This window comes from Mesoplodon bidens (genome assembly GCF_964165515.1).
Source record: "Mesoplodon bidens genome assembly, chromosome: 16".
NCBI classification, from domain to species: Eukaryota; Metazoa; Chordata; class Mammalia; order Artiodactyla; family Ziphiidae; genus Mesoplodon; species Mesoplodon bidens.
The window spans coordinates 54,878,656-54,894,783 of record NC_138173.1 but is presented as its reverse complement, the minus strand read 5'-3'; positions in this window follow the sequence as shown (position 1 = coordinate 54,894,783).

Sequence of the window (16,128 nt, the reverse complement as noted above, 5' to 3'; positions counted from 1 at the left end):
GAAATTCTGAAATTACTTGATGAACTAGAGTTGAACAAAGAAGTAAACTCATGATAGACAGTAAATCAGGTTTCACATAGAGTAATGAGTAAGCAGGTGTGGCGGGGACAGGGTGGGTAAGGGAGGTAAATGGACACTGTAGGGCTAGAATAGAGTTAGAAATATCGGTATAAACTCAACTTTACTATATATACATGCTAATACATACATTGTGATATATCTGTGTATACAAATAATATTTGTAGTTATAAATAAATATACATGGGTGAGTGTATATACATGAATTTTCTGGCACTGTCTACTGAGCGTGCCTATGAGCAATGACACACCAGTCGCTATGAGCACAACCCAGATCTTGGTTCTTAATCCCTTTCTCCAATTAAAAAAAATTCAGAGATTCTTCGGAAAATAGTTGATTCTAGGGCCAGGGCAAGGAAAATAAAATATGAGCCTGGAGTATAATGCAGTACCACAAAGAAAGGAAATTCTAAAATGTTAATAATGGAGGCATATCAGAGGGACAGAAGAACCAAACTAAAAGAGCCAGCTCCAAAACTGGAGCAATTTGAGATAACATGAATAATGGTAGTATTTGGTGAGAACCCAAAGAACAAAATAGATATCAGTGATTACATAGTGATATAAATAAATTATTAAACAAAAAATAGGGAGGAGAGAAAAATCTTTTAAAAGAATTTCAAATAATATATTCAAATGTTATATATTTAGATACTACTCCCTCTAGGAGGTGCAGTTTAATTCTCCTCTCTTGAGTGGGGGCTAGACTTAAGAGTGCTTACGAAAAATATAAGGTTGACTGAAAGAAAAACACACAGAGTAAGAGTTGTGAGTTTCAGTTTTATTCAGGGACCTTATTGAGGACTATAGCCTGGGAAACAGCCTCTCAGTGGCTCTGAGGAAACTTCTCTAAAGAGGTAAGGGAGGAGCAAGTTTATATATGAGTTTCAGCTAGGAAATACCTGCAGTCAAGCACACATCTTGGTAAAGGATTATTGCTAGTCACAAAGAACAGATATCTCAAGTTAACGGTTTTCGTGATTTTCTATGTAAGGGAAGATGAAAGGATCTGGATTTATTAAAATTCTTTAAGAGATCTGCATCTAACTATCTAAGGAGTCTGCTTGTCCAAAGCACAGCGTGTCTCATTCTGAATTCCTCTTGGGGTGTACTGTCGGTCAGCAATTGCAATGGCTAATGACTTAATCCTTGTAGAACTGGATAGTGAACAACATTCTTTGTTTCACAATAGGAAGGAAAAAAAGAGACAAAAAATACCTCCTGATAGATGGGATGTTGCAGATGAAGGAAAAGGAAGTGGAAATAAAGCATAGCTCCAAGGTTTCCTGTTTGAACATCTGGGCAAATAAATCTGGCAATTTTTTAGATAAGACAGAATGTGAGATAATAGGGATAAAAATATGATTTGGTATGGAAAACCAAGATATATTTAAGATGTATTTAGTTGTAGATGAATTTGAGATTTTAAAATGGAAATGCCAATTAATTAGATGGAAACAACATTAGAAATCCCATTGAGATACAAATTTGGTTGTAACGTGTATAAATGTATTTTTACTTTTTAATGAATGAACAGAGAACCAAAAATGAGCCTGAAAAATTCCTTTACCCTCAATTCAAGTAGAGGATTTGAATATACAAAAGAAACCAAAAAGCTTTACTGAGATAAAGATGAAGACCAAGAGGAAAAGAAGGAAAAGGAGGAAGGGGGAAAAGAGGAAGAAGGAGGAGGAAAAAGAATTTGAAGTAATAATGTAATGGAAGTTAAAAGAACATTTTTGTAAAGGAGGAAGTGGTCTTTTCGGTTTAATGTTCTTAAACTGTTTCAGTAAGGATCACTGGAAATCTACATGGATCATTGCTTCACGGTACCTGACATAAGTCATTGGTAACCTTAACAGAAGCATTTTCAGGGTACTGGTTTGTAGGTAGACTGAGGTAGACTAAAGTATGAATGGGAAGTGAAGAAGTGTCACTGTCTCTTTAGATACTTCGCCAAGAGGCACATGAAAAGATGCTCAACATCACTAATTATTGGAGAAATACAAATCAAAATTACAGTGAAGTATTGCCTCACACCAGTCAGAATGGCCATCATAAAAAAAATCTACAAACAACACATGCTGGAGAGGGTGTGGAGAAAAGGGAACCCTCTTGCACTGTTGGTGGGAATATAAACTGATACAACCACTATGGAGAACAGTATGGAGGTTCCTTAAAAAACCAAAAATAGAACTACCATATGACTCAGCAATCCCACTACTGGGCATATACCTTGAGAAAACCATAATTCAAAAAGACACATGTACCCCAATATTCATTGCAGCACTATTTACAATAGCCAGGACATGGAAGCAACCTAAGTGTCCATCGACAGATGAATGGATAAAGAAGATGTGGTACATATATACAATGCGGTATTACTCAGCCATTAAAAGGAACGAAACTGAGTCATTTGTAGAGACATGTCATACAGAGTGAAGTAAGTCAGAGAGAAACAAATATCGTATATTAATATATATATATATATATATATATATATATATATATATATATATATATATGTGAAATCTAGAAAAATGGTACAGAAGAACCTATTTGCAAAGCAGAAATAGAGACACAGATGTAGAGAACAAATGTATGGACACCAAGGGGGGGGAAAAGAGGGTGGGATGAATTGGGAGATTGGGATTGAAATATATACATATACTATATATAAAATAGATAACAAATGAGAACCTGCTGTATAGCACTGTGCTCAATGCTCTATGGTGACCTAAATGGGAAGGAAATCCAAAAAAACAGGGGGATATATGTATACATTTAGTTGATTCACTTTGCTGTACTGCAGAAACTAACACAACATTATAAAGCAACTATACCCCAATTAAAAAAATTCAATGGCAATTAGAGGAAAATATAGGGCAAAAGAATGATAACATATGGGCTCTTGCTGTAATCCATTGCTACCTGAGAAATTTTATTCACTAGACGTTTTTCAGATAGAGAAGAATGTATAGTGTTAGGGTAAGGGCTTTGAAATTAGACAGCTGGACCAGATATTGAAAAAGACACTTAATCATCTTAAAACTCAGGCTCCTTAACTGTCATTTATATATCATGCCTACCTCACAGTTACTTGTAAGAATGTATGTGGAACATTTAGCACAGACCTTGATAAATGGCAAATGCTCAATAAAGTTTGCTTCACTCTTTTATTATTTTTTATTCAAATTATATTATTATTACTTCCTGCCAGTTTAACATGGCAAGTAACTGGTCAAACCAACATACAACCCAGGATAAATTTAGAAGAACCTATCTGTAGTAAAAGTCACTTTTCATGATCTTTTCATGGAACATGAAATTATTTTCTTTTTAATTCTTTTGTCTACAGAATGTTTTCTACATTCTTAATCCTGATGTATAGAAGTTGGGACAATTGTTTTGAACATAGGACGGTTCAGTCTTGAAATATGGTTGAAGTAATGCTACAGATTACCACTAGAGGGAAAAAGAGAGTCAGGCAACATCTGAGAAGAAATACATACTCAGGGACTAGCTGTCCTTGATGCTGGGACAGGTTTCCTTTATATGGGAAACTCAGACACCAGAGCCAAAAAGTTGTTTTGACTTAACTCATTATTTTTAAGTTATATAGCGTAGCAGAAAATTTTCCCAGAGCTAAAGTCTGTTTGCATCTCAAAGATTGTAAGGGAACAATTTGCATTTTATTACTCTATACTTATATTCCTATTATAGTTCTCAATTCAGCTATATATATATATATTTATTTATATTATTTTTATTTGTTACCATGCTTGTCATCAACCACCATTATATGTAAAATTTTTGAAGGCTAGGGCTGTATTTCACTTGGGCAGTTGTTTTGTTTGTTTGTTTGTTTGTTTTTTAGCTTAGCAGACTCTCTAGGGATTCAGTTTCAACGTTCATCATTGTCAAGGTAGAGAGAGGCAACAGCAAGATGTTCCCAGATTAATGATTAGGGAAGCAGAGATATAATGGGCATTCACACTCCTCCATACATTTCATAGACTCAGGTGTGTTAAAGAGCCAAGATCAAAGCCAGAAAGATCAGTGATTGTGCACTTAAAGTGTATTCTCTTGAAAAAGTGTGAAGGAAATATTTATTCAATGTGTAATGTGTCAGTCTTACATGTTTTGACATGCATTATTTCATTTGTTAATCTCAATAATTTGGTCAGATAGATATCTCACTTCATTTTACAAGTGAGGAGACTGAGACACAAAAATGTTTAGCAACTCACCTAATATCACAGAGCTTATATACACTGGAGCCATTAAAGAAAAATCGCACCAGAAATAGTGAGAATGTAGAAATTGATTTTTTCCTGCTACTACTGCCAGTAATAGTGTAGAAAGCATAGACCAAGCCCCATCTCACAAGGTGATGTGAGAGTATATGGATTATGAAATTAAGAAAATAACTTTTTAACAGTTTTTCTCTAAACTAGACAATATGAGGCTTCATTTTTGTAATATGGTTGATTGATAAGAGAATCACTAAATTACCAATATGATAAACAAGCAAAGAATAAAGTAGAAAAAATAATTTTCAAAATAATACCTCCAAAAATATGTACACAATTTTACATATTGTAGCTCTCCTTTCATGAAATAAGCCCCAATTTCCAACATCTTTATGCACAAAGATACATGTTTCAATATTATTTAGAAAGTGAAAATTTAGAAATAGTTTAAGTACTCAAAAATATAGAAATTCTTCAAGATACTTCAGGATACTCCGTATTATAGAGTTATTAAATTGATACTTAATTATGAATATAACCAGGTTAAAGAGTACCCAATGATAAGAGAAACAGTTAAGAATAACAGAATAAACAGAATAAGAGCTGAAGTGTAAGTAGTGGTCTCTCCACTATTTTTTTCTTTCTCTATTTTATTTTTATTTCATTTTCCATGATCATGAAAATCTTTCTGAATAAGAAAAATCCATAATTTTGAAAATAAAACATACTTTAGAACTCTTATATAGATTTCATACAATTTAAACACACCTGCCTATGTTTCTGTTTCCAGGACAGAACTTCCCATGCCTCATGATACAGATGTCTGAATTTTCTACTATGCACTAATGAAGTTCCTAGAGTGGATTGAAAGCTATATTTTGAGAAAAATCCTGGATTTTACTGGAAGCAATCCTATGATTTATTATTCAGCATAAAACTTGTTACAATGTCTAACTTGACAAACAGATAACCACTCTTAGATTTTATAACATTATATCTTCTCTCTGAGGGTACCTATCTGAACTTAAAGAAATATAAATCGTCCTTCATTATTCTAGAAGACTTTTGCCATGAACTGCCTAAAATCAGTACTAATCAAATATGTCTTCAAAAATGTGTTAGCACGGAGTGCTTTGATAAACACGACTCAGGGGATGGCGATCAGGGGCAGTTTGGAGAGAGAAGAAACTTTTAACTCTGCTACTCAATGTCTTATATGAAAATATACATGGTGAATAATATTTACAGGATATTCAGATTCTGAAACTATTCTCATGAATATAGTGGCTTAGCTGGGAAGTGGACATATGGCATATAGAATAAAATGTTAACTCTTTTACAATATATTTATGGTCTTAACAGTCTGGACTCAGCTTACATTTATATTTTTGCCTCAGAGTTTTTGAAGCTCAGGGAAAAAATTAGTTCTTAATTACATTTCCTATATGTTTTTCCTAAATAATCTATTTCTGTTGTTATTAATTCTTACTAATAATTATTGTATATAATTATAATATATAATATACTGTATGATTATAAGTAATTATATTTCTTACATACTGAAATGATAAAGTGAAAATAAAGGAATAAGAGAGATTCCCAGCCTAGCAGAGCATATATAATATACAAAACAATATTATTTAACTTAGTAAATAAATACTAAGTTTTGTTTAGACTACATATACATCAAATCTTCATGTTTTTACCTATTATTCTTGCAAAGAATCAGTGTAAATAGTTTAATTGCATTACATTCTTATTTTGTTATATGTTCACCTGGAGGAAGCATATGCAAATATTAATACCCTAAGCTTCTTCAACTCATCTTTTATGATGTAACAATTTATCAGAAATGATTTTGGTAAGAACAGTAAAGCTAATACTACTCAGTGGCTAAATTTCCTCATCACTTATGACTCCAGTATGGTTCTAATTCTCTTTCAGAGACTTTTCCTTCCAAATCTTAGGAAGGAAATATGAATTGTGGGTACCTGGTACCTCTGCTTATTATGGGTTTCTATTCCTGAGAGCTAAACACCATCTCTAGTCTATCTCGGATACAATCAGGTCTGATTACCAAACAATGGATACTCATTAAATATTCTCAGTTTCCAGGCAACCACAGCTGTCTGTCAATCAATCAGTGGAGGCTGCACAGAAACTTTTCCAAATAATCCTTTTTTTTTTTAATCCTTAAATTCATCCTCTTCTCTCCACGAACATCACTTTCAGGTACCCTTCAATCCAGGACTAGACTGTTGTAATTGTCTCATAGTGATGTTCTTGCCATGAATCTTTTCCTTCTCATTCTTTTTAAAAATTAAATATTCTTTTGGTTGCTGATTTTAGTATTCCATATATATATATATCTATAATAACCCTTATGTATATACCATTATTATTTGTTAGCTATCTCTATCTCTATCTTAGTTTCTTAAAGTCATGAACATTTTTGTTGCATCTAAAATGTCTAAAATGTCTGCAGTGTAAGAAGTACTCAATAATGATTGTTGCATGGGATGGATGAGGGTAGGGATGGATGGATCAAAATCAGATCCTAACTTGGCAATTCCTCTTTTGTACCTGTACCTGCATATACAGGTAACACTTGGCCCTTCCCATAACAACTAAGAATATTGGAGCAGAGAGATCTGGGGCTAGGAATTCCACTGTTCTTTTGCCATAAGTAATAAATTGGCTATGTCTCTAGTCTAGAAATCTTATGTCTTGCAAGAAAGGTAAGAGCTCAGACTTTTCACAGTCCCTGAATCAATAGACCCACTCTAGCATTCTAAACTAATTTGCAACCATCATTTTTAATTATCTAAGCATTGTACTCACTACTCATTAGACCATTTGCCTTTATATGGCCCTTTAAAAATATATATATATATATTTTTTAACACCTTTATTAGAGTATAATTGCTTTACAATGGTGTGTTAGTTTCTGCTTTATAACAAAGTGAATCAGCTATACATATACATATACCCCCATATCTCCTCCCTCTTGCGTCTCCCTCCCTCCCACCCTTCGTATTCCACCCCTCTAGGTGATCACAAAGCACCGAGCTGATCTTGTGCTGTGTGGCTGCTTCCCAGTAGCTATCTATTTTACATTTGGTAGTGTATATATGCCCATGCCACTCTCTCACTTCGTCCCAGTTTACCCTTCCCCTTCCCAGTCCATTCTCTACATCTGCATCTTTATTACTGTCCTGCCCCTAGGTTCTTCAGAACCATTTTACTTTCTTTAGATTCCATATATATGTGTTAGCGTATGGTATTTGTTTTTCTCTTTCTGACTTACTTCACTCTGTATGACAGACTCTAGGTCCATCCACACCATATATTTTTAAAGAATTTTTTTAGAGCAGTTTTATGCTCATAGCAAAATTGAGAGGAAGGTACAGAGATTTCCCAGTTACACTCTGCTCTCACACATGCATAGGCTTTTTCATTATCAACATCACTCAACATAATTGTACATGTTTTACCAAAGGTGAACATACATTGACACATCCATCGTAAACATCCAAAGACCATAGTTTACTCTTGAATCACTCTTGGTGTATATTTTATTGGTTTTGACAAATGTATAATATGTGTCTATCATTATAGCATCACACAGAGTAGTTTCACTGCCCTAGAAATGCTCTGAGTTCTGCCTATTCATCCCTCCTTCCCTTGCCCCTGCTCCTCTTGGCAATCACTGATATTTTTACCACTTCCATAGTTTCGTCTTTTCCAGAATCATCCAGTTTGCTCACATTCTTGAAAGCATTTGACATTTGTCATTGTTAATTTTTTTAAAAAATTTTTAGCCATTTGGATAGTTGTGTTACAATATCCCGTACTTTTAATTTTCCTGTGCTTATTTGCCATCTCTCTATATATTCTTAGTAAAATGTCTATTCATATCTTTTGTCCATTTTCTACTTGAAGTGTTTGTTTTTTTACTTTTGAGTTTTGAGAGTTTCTTTATATATTTTCAATATGGTCACTGGTTTCATATGTGATTTGCAAATATTTTCTCCTACTCTCTGCATACCTGGAAAAATCTCAGTTGATCATGCTTTAAAATTCTTTTTATACATTATTGGATCCAATTTGCCAATATTCTGTTGAGAATGTTTGCATGTAAGTTTACAAGAGATGTAGGTCTATATAATCCTTGTGTGTGTATGCGCTTTCTTTGTCTGCTTTTGGCAACAGAATAATACTGGTCTCATAAACTGGGTTGCAAAATATTCCCTCTTCTATTTTCTGTAAGAGACTGTTTAATATCCATGTAAATTCTTATTTGAATTTTTAGTGGAATTCTCCAATGAAGTAATATAGGCCTGGGGATTTCTTTGTCAGGAGCTTTTTTTTTTTTTTTTTTTTTTTTTTTGCGATACGCGGGCCTCTCACTGTTGTGGACTCTCCCACTGTGGAGCACAGGCTGAGGACGTGCAGGCTCAGCGGCCATGGCTCACGGGCCCAGCCGCTTTGTGGCATGTGGCATCTTCCCGGACTGGGGCACGAACCCGCATCCCCTGCATCGGCAGGTGGACTCTCAACCACTGCGCCACCAGGGAAGCCCAGGAGTTTTTATTTACAAATTTAATTCCTTTTATGCTTATATTACTATTCAGTTTGTCTGTTTCATCTTGACTGGGTGTGGTCCTTTGCAGCTTTTAAGGAATTCATCCATATTTTCTAAGTTTTTGAATGTATGAACATAAAGTTGTTCATAGTATCATTTTATTATCCTTTTAATGGATGAAGTGTGTATAACAATATCCCTTTTTATTTTTTATTAAGTGAGTCTGTGTCATGTTTTCCCCAGTGGGAAACCACACATGCCATAACAGTGATATGCTGTCTTCAATTTCCTCAATTTTCTTAACCCCCCAAACACCTTAAAGATGTAGATAAAATATCATTTTTCATATGACCTCCTTTTCCTTTTCCAGAATTCTTCCTCCATTCTGTAGCCTTCCAATATTTCTTATTGTCAAATTTCAACTCACCAAGAAATATCAGAAAAATCCATTATTCAGGCAAAGTTAAGTTTATTAGACTTATTGTGGTAAGGGAGAATACCACCTTGACAGTGTTACTGGTGTCTGTAAAAACATTAAAAACAGTTTCCAATTCTCTGGCTTCAAGCTATGCCTTTTTATATACATATACACATATATATATCTTTTTGTATTCTCTTTTCCTCTCCCTACCTTTTTCTCTGAATAACAACCCTTCCTCTGAAACTTGAAAAACTGCAAGGCTTGCAAAAACAGTTCTCAAAAGAATTGTAATGACAGTTGCCTGAATGGTACTGTACCCCATATCCCTAGCAATAGGGATGGAATCACAAAAATTTCCTTCTTTTCCAACCATAGGTTTTACAGCAGTTAGAGATGAGGAAAAGTTCTACCTCAACCAAACCACAAAAACACATATTTCTCCCCTCCCTTCACCCTATAAATTACAGTACTGCTTGGCCCAGGGATCGATTGGGTCTTTAGTTGCTTCCTGATGCACCTCAGCTGAATAAAGTTTTAAATCTTTGAATCAAACTAATTTTTTCTCTCATCATAGCTCAAGGTAAAAACATTAGATGAGAATGCTTATACGATTTTATGTCTTTGGTTGTGTTATTTTTAACTTATCTTGCAAAGCAGAGAATTAGTTGGGAATGGAACAGTTTTATGACAATCACTTTTTATTTCTTGGCATAGCTAGAAAGAGGTTCTTGAAATGAGTCTTGATAGGGAAACTGTTTTATTTGGTTTATAATCTTATCTTCCAAAAGCAAGCATTTCCTGGAGCATGCAGCTAATTTATTTATTTTTTTTAATGTGTCTTCCCAGTATTATTTAACATAGATTCAGAATAGTATGCTCTGTGCCAGTATTGTTTAATATGATAATATGCATGGCTTTAGTATTACTTAATGTATGCACTGGATAAAGATGTAAGTTTCGGTTTTATATCCATATATCCACTGTAACACTGAGTTCATTTATTATAATTATTTATAATTATAATTATTACAATTACTGTATTTACCTGGCTGTTTACTACACAGTGAAGACTTGTAGGGAAAAGCTTCTTATTCAAGTTTATATACAATTTGATGATTATCATGTAGTTATAAAATGCAGAAAAATATATTTATATTTGCAGATATAGAGGATAACAACTACACAGTTTTACAGTACAAAAATGCAACAAATAATTTCTAACCTAAGCTGAACTATATTATTGATACATCACTTTCTCAGTATAGTTCAAAATCCGGGCAAGGGTAAATCTGGCTTAAAAGGCATAGATTTTTCTGCCAGGAGCAAAAATTATTGAAGTTGCATGTCTATTCTCTATTGTATCCTGTTCTAATCACAAGTGAAGTATTTAATGAGAACTTAATTGAGGATGTGCAAGTTGTCTCAAGAACCCCTCATACTCAATATGCCTTAATGTACAATGCAATCAACATATAATCTGTGTCCTTATGAGTCAAAGAAGTATTGAGAAAAAAAATTCATCTACTTAACAATGAAATTCATTTCAAGCAAGTAAAAATACATCGTAGCTCACAGCAAAGGCAACCATTAACAAAACAAAAAGAGACAACCTACTGAATGGGAGAAAATATTTGCAAATGATATGACTGATAAGGGATTAATATCCAACATATATAAACAGCCCATACAATTCAACATCAAGAAAGCAAAGGACCTGATTAAAAAATGGACAGAAGAACTGAATAGACACTTTTCCAAAGAGTGGATGCAGATGTCCAACAGGCACATGAAAAGATGATCAACCTTGCTAATCACCAGGGGAATGCAAATCAAAACCACAATTAAATATCACCTCACACCTGACAGAATGGCTTTCATCAGAATGTTTACAAATAACAAATGTTGGCAAGGATATGGAGAAAAGGGAACACTTGTACACTGTTGTGGGAACGTAAATTGGTACATCCACTATGGAAAACATTATGGAGGTTTCTCAAAAAACAAAATATAGAACTACCATATGACCCAGCAGTTCTACTTCTGACCATATATCAGAAGAAACCAAAAACATTAATTCAAAAAGATATGTGCACCCTAATGTTCATAGTGTTATTTACAATTGCCAAGGCATGTAAACATCTAAGTATCCATCAGTAGATGAATGGATAAAGATCTGAGATATACATATACACACACATATATATATATATATATATACACACACACATACATACATATATATATACATATATATATACATATATATGCATACACACACACACATATACACTATGGAATACTACTCATCCATAAAAAAGAATGAAATTTTACCATTTGCAACAACATGGGTGGAGTTGGAGGGCATTATGCTAAGTGATAGGTCAGACAGGAAAAGATAAATACTGTATGATATTGCTTATATGTAGAATCTAAAAAATACAACAAACTAGTGAATATAACATAAAAGAAGCAGACACAAGTATGGAGAAAAAACTAGTGGTTAGCAGTTGTGGGGGCAAAAAGGGGTGGGGGAAGTGGAGGTACGAACTACATTGTGTGTAAGATATGCTCAAGAATGTATTGTACAACACGGGGAATATAGCCAATATTCTGTAATAACTATAAATGGAAAGTAACCTTTAAAAATTGTATAAAAATTAAAAATATATACATCCTAGTTTCTAATGTCCTAAAAAAGCTTGTATAAGTAAATGAGAAAATTCAATTGTCCATGGAAAACAGATGAAGCCCAGCATCTTCAGCTAGTCTTTCTTTGATTTCCAATGGCATTTTGTTTTAGGAATTTAACCACCTCATGGAAAATGACAGGTGTAACAAATATAACAAAAATGAAGAATACATTTTAGAATAAAAGTATGATAATCCTTGACTACTGCCTTAGCTATAAGTAAAGTTTTAAAAAACATATCATGCATTCATCTCATCGTCTAACTTATAACAACTGATACAAGTGACCTCAGGTAGGAAATAATCGACTTCATGTTATCATGTTCTATGAATGACAATTTAATTCCATCTTTTTTCTCCTAAATTAAAAAAAAAAGTTACATAGAAAATGGCCAGTAATTTCAGACTATTGCTGAGACATGGATATTCAAGGATACTTTGGTTCAGATGCATGCTATGTACTAAAAATTATGCAGTATATGCATAGATTATTAAATCATTATATCTCTAAACTTAAGGATCTCACCCCAATTGAAATATCAAATGTGTCTAAACCAAGTCTAGTAGTACAACCTGAGCAAAATTACTAGAAGTCACTTGGCTTTTTGGTAGGTTGTCTTCAGAAATGAGAAATCCTTTGTATTACAAATGTGTGTTAATTTTTAATGTCATTACATCCTTTGCTAATCAGTAATAATAAATATCCATTAGGCAAAGCATCCCAGTAACTGTATAGAAAGTAAGGTTAAAGCAAGATGAACTTAAAACTTAGAGTAGATTCAGAGTATACTAACAACTTCAAAAAAAAAAGGGCAAATGTAAAAATAATCTGAAAGTTTAAGTTGACCATTCACCATTTGCCAAATTTATCATCTTCCCTGACCTGCATAAAGTCTTGTATCCATAAATAAAATACTAAGCAGTAGTTACCAAACTAGGATGAGCATTGGTATAATCTGGGGAGCTTTAAAAGAAAAAAAAAAGAGAACTAATGTTGGGTTCCTATCACTAAAAATTCTAATTGAGTTCCTGTGGTGTATCATTTTAAATGTCATGAAGTTTATAATCTCTCTAAGCAATTATATTGTACTGCCCTAAAGGAACCCTTAACACACATGTGCCATTATATAATATATATTATTTCACAAACTTTTCATAATACCATGAATTATGATAATTTATAACTAATAATATATAAAGTAGCTATTTTAAGAGCTAGAATTCAGTGTCAAAGCTGCAAAAGACCAAAACCTATAATTTTTCTTGTGCCTCTACCTATACTTCTTTTCTCAGTTCTTAAGGAATCAAATTGATTAATCAACTCTGAATTTTCAAGACTGTTTGATTAAGTAAATGAGAAAATATAGATACTTCCTATATTGCATACAACATTCTATCTTATGTTTTAACTATCTGTATCCTTGTGTGATCTCCTGCTCTACTATAAAAGACTTAAGGACAGCAAAGATTATCATTATTTTGGTGTTGACATTTTGTTTTGTGCTTTCATACCTTTAGAACCTAGTGTAATTACATCACATGAAATAGATTCTGAATAAATATTAGTTGAATCAATTGTTAGTAGAATCTGAAATCCTTGTCATTAAAGTCCCTGTACATTGTTATATGTGCTATGTCTCATCCATATTACAGTTAATTGAGGACACTGTAGCCTGCTATTGTGAGCTCCATAATAGTGAATAGTATCTCTTAATATCTTATAAAAATTCTCCACCGTGGCTGGCTGGCATATATCTGGAGCAAATAGATGTGATTTATATGTAGAAGTGGTTTTCAGTGGGGGAAGGTGATTCCAAGGCATTTATTAGAGCATCACCATCTGTCAACATAACCAGTTTTGAAGACACTGATTAGGATGGCAGAAATCAAGTTAGTTGTAATTGCAAGATATTTTTAAATTACATTATTTGGAAACATTATCATCAAATTAATGTACCTATAAAGTATCATAAATCATATTTAGTTAAACCACAAATAAGTATTAAATTATATACTGAAATTTTTATCTGTTTTTACTAAATGTATTCTCCTCATTACTGAATGACTAGTAACAATGGAGTCACAGCTCTTCTTTTTTCAATTTAGGCAAGCAAATTTACATCTACAATATATAAAGTGAATGTTCACATATACTGAGATAAAAAAAGAAATGCTCAGTAAAGTGAAATAACACAATATGCTCATGAACAAAATTAAGAACAATCTATCAAATAATCATTTCTTATGGTTTGAATTCTTTAGATATTTATGTCAAATTTGTTTCATTTCATGGTCTAATGAGAAAACCTTCACATTTCTTGCTGTTGTCTGCTGATTTCAACCTCAATAAGTTTTTGGTTTAAACACACTATGAATTGATAAACACTCTCTTTTCTGAATATGCTGAATATATTGAATCGTCAAAATGAATGCTTTTCTTCCATGATGGCACCCACAAAGCATATGCCTATGTGCATCTTGAACATCCCCTTTTCACAGTTTCACTGAATTGCTTTAACCTATAAACAATTATTTTATTGTAAGAAAACTTTTTTTCTTTTCTTTTTTCTTTTTTTGGCTGAGCTGCCCCGACATGCGGGATCTTAGTTCCCCTGACCAGGGACTGAACCCTTGCCTGCTACAGTGGAAGGGCAGATTCTTAACCACTGGACCACCAGGGAAGTCCCTAAGCTTTTTTTTAATAGTATATTCTTTAAACACAAGGATAATCCTTATTCTCATTCTATAACCATTTCTCTTCCTTATTGTCCTCACACATTAGAGGGTAAAATAGAAATGTCTGAGTTGATATGAAATATATAGAAGGTTTATTATGACATATAATCCTGAATAAAACAAAATAAATTATATTTTTCACTATTTTTTTTCTTTTTCTTTGACATAGTGTCTCCTATTTTAACATAACTTACATGCAAAAAGACCATACACTTCACACATAATATACTACAAACAGTCCTTACTTAGCATGGTTGTGGTATATATGGATTTCAGGTATCACAATTTAGTTAATTAATACCAGTCAGCTAACAACCCAGTTCAAATTCCACTGTATCTAAGACTTTTCTTTTTTCCTAGTTTGCTAACATCATCATCATCATCAATAGGTACTGAGTTCTAACAAACATTTTTTCAACATCTTTGAGAAGATTATGTGCATTTTTATCTTCTTATTCTGTTAATGATGTGAGTTTCATTTATTGGTATTTAAATGTTAAACCAGACTTGCTTTCTTGCAATAAACTTAATTTGATCCTGATGTACTACACTTGTCTGTACGTTGCATTTGAGTCAATAGTATTTTAAGAGTTTTCATGAAGACAATTAGTCTTCAATATACTTTTTTTGTAATATCCTATAAAGGATACGATCTTGCTATAAAATGAGTGGGGAATTGTTCTCTTTTCATTATTTGGTATAATGCATGGGAAGTTAAATTATTCTAGGGGTTTATCAATTTTATCTAAATATAATATTGTTCAAATATCCATGATTATATCAATTATTACCTTTTTATAATGTCTCCGGGATTCATAGTGATGGCACTTATTTTATTCCCAGTACTATTAATGTGTGCTTTCTGTCTTTTGCTCTTCTCAATCATGCTGGAAGACCATGCATTTTATTCAGCTTTCAAAGTAATAATTTTTCATTTTGTTTCTTTATTGTATGTTAATTTTCTAATTTATTAATTTCTATCTTTATCTTTTCATTGCTTTGCTATCCCTTACATAGGATGACTTTTTTGTATCTATCTTTTTGAGATGTATACTTAAATAATTGATTTCAGCTTTTCTTTTTATAATAAGATGCATTTAATTTTAAAAGTCTCTGCAAGTAAGTCTTCAGCTACATTTTAGATGTTTTAATATGTCATATTTTGGTACTAAGCTCCAAATGTTTTCAAATTTCAATTGGGATTTCTGCTTTGACCCAGTGGTAATTTTAAAGTGTATAGCTTAATTTCCAAAGATCTTAGCATTTCCTAGTATTTTATTATTATTGTTATTTAGTTTTGACTTAATTCAACTGAATGAGTTTTTAGTTTTGAAAATTGCTAAAGCTTATAATATGGCTTAGAATAT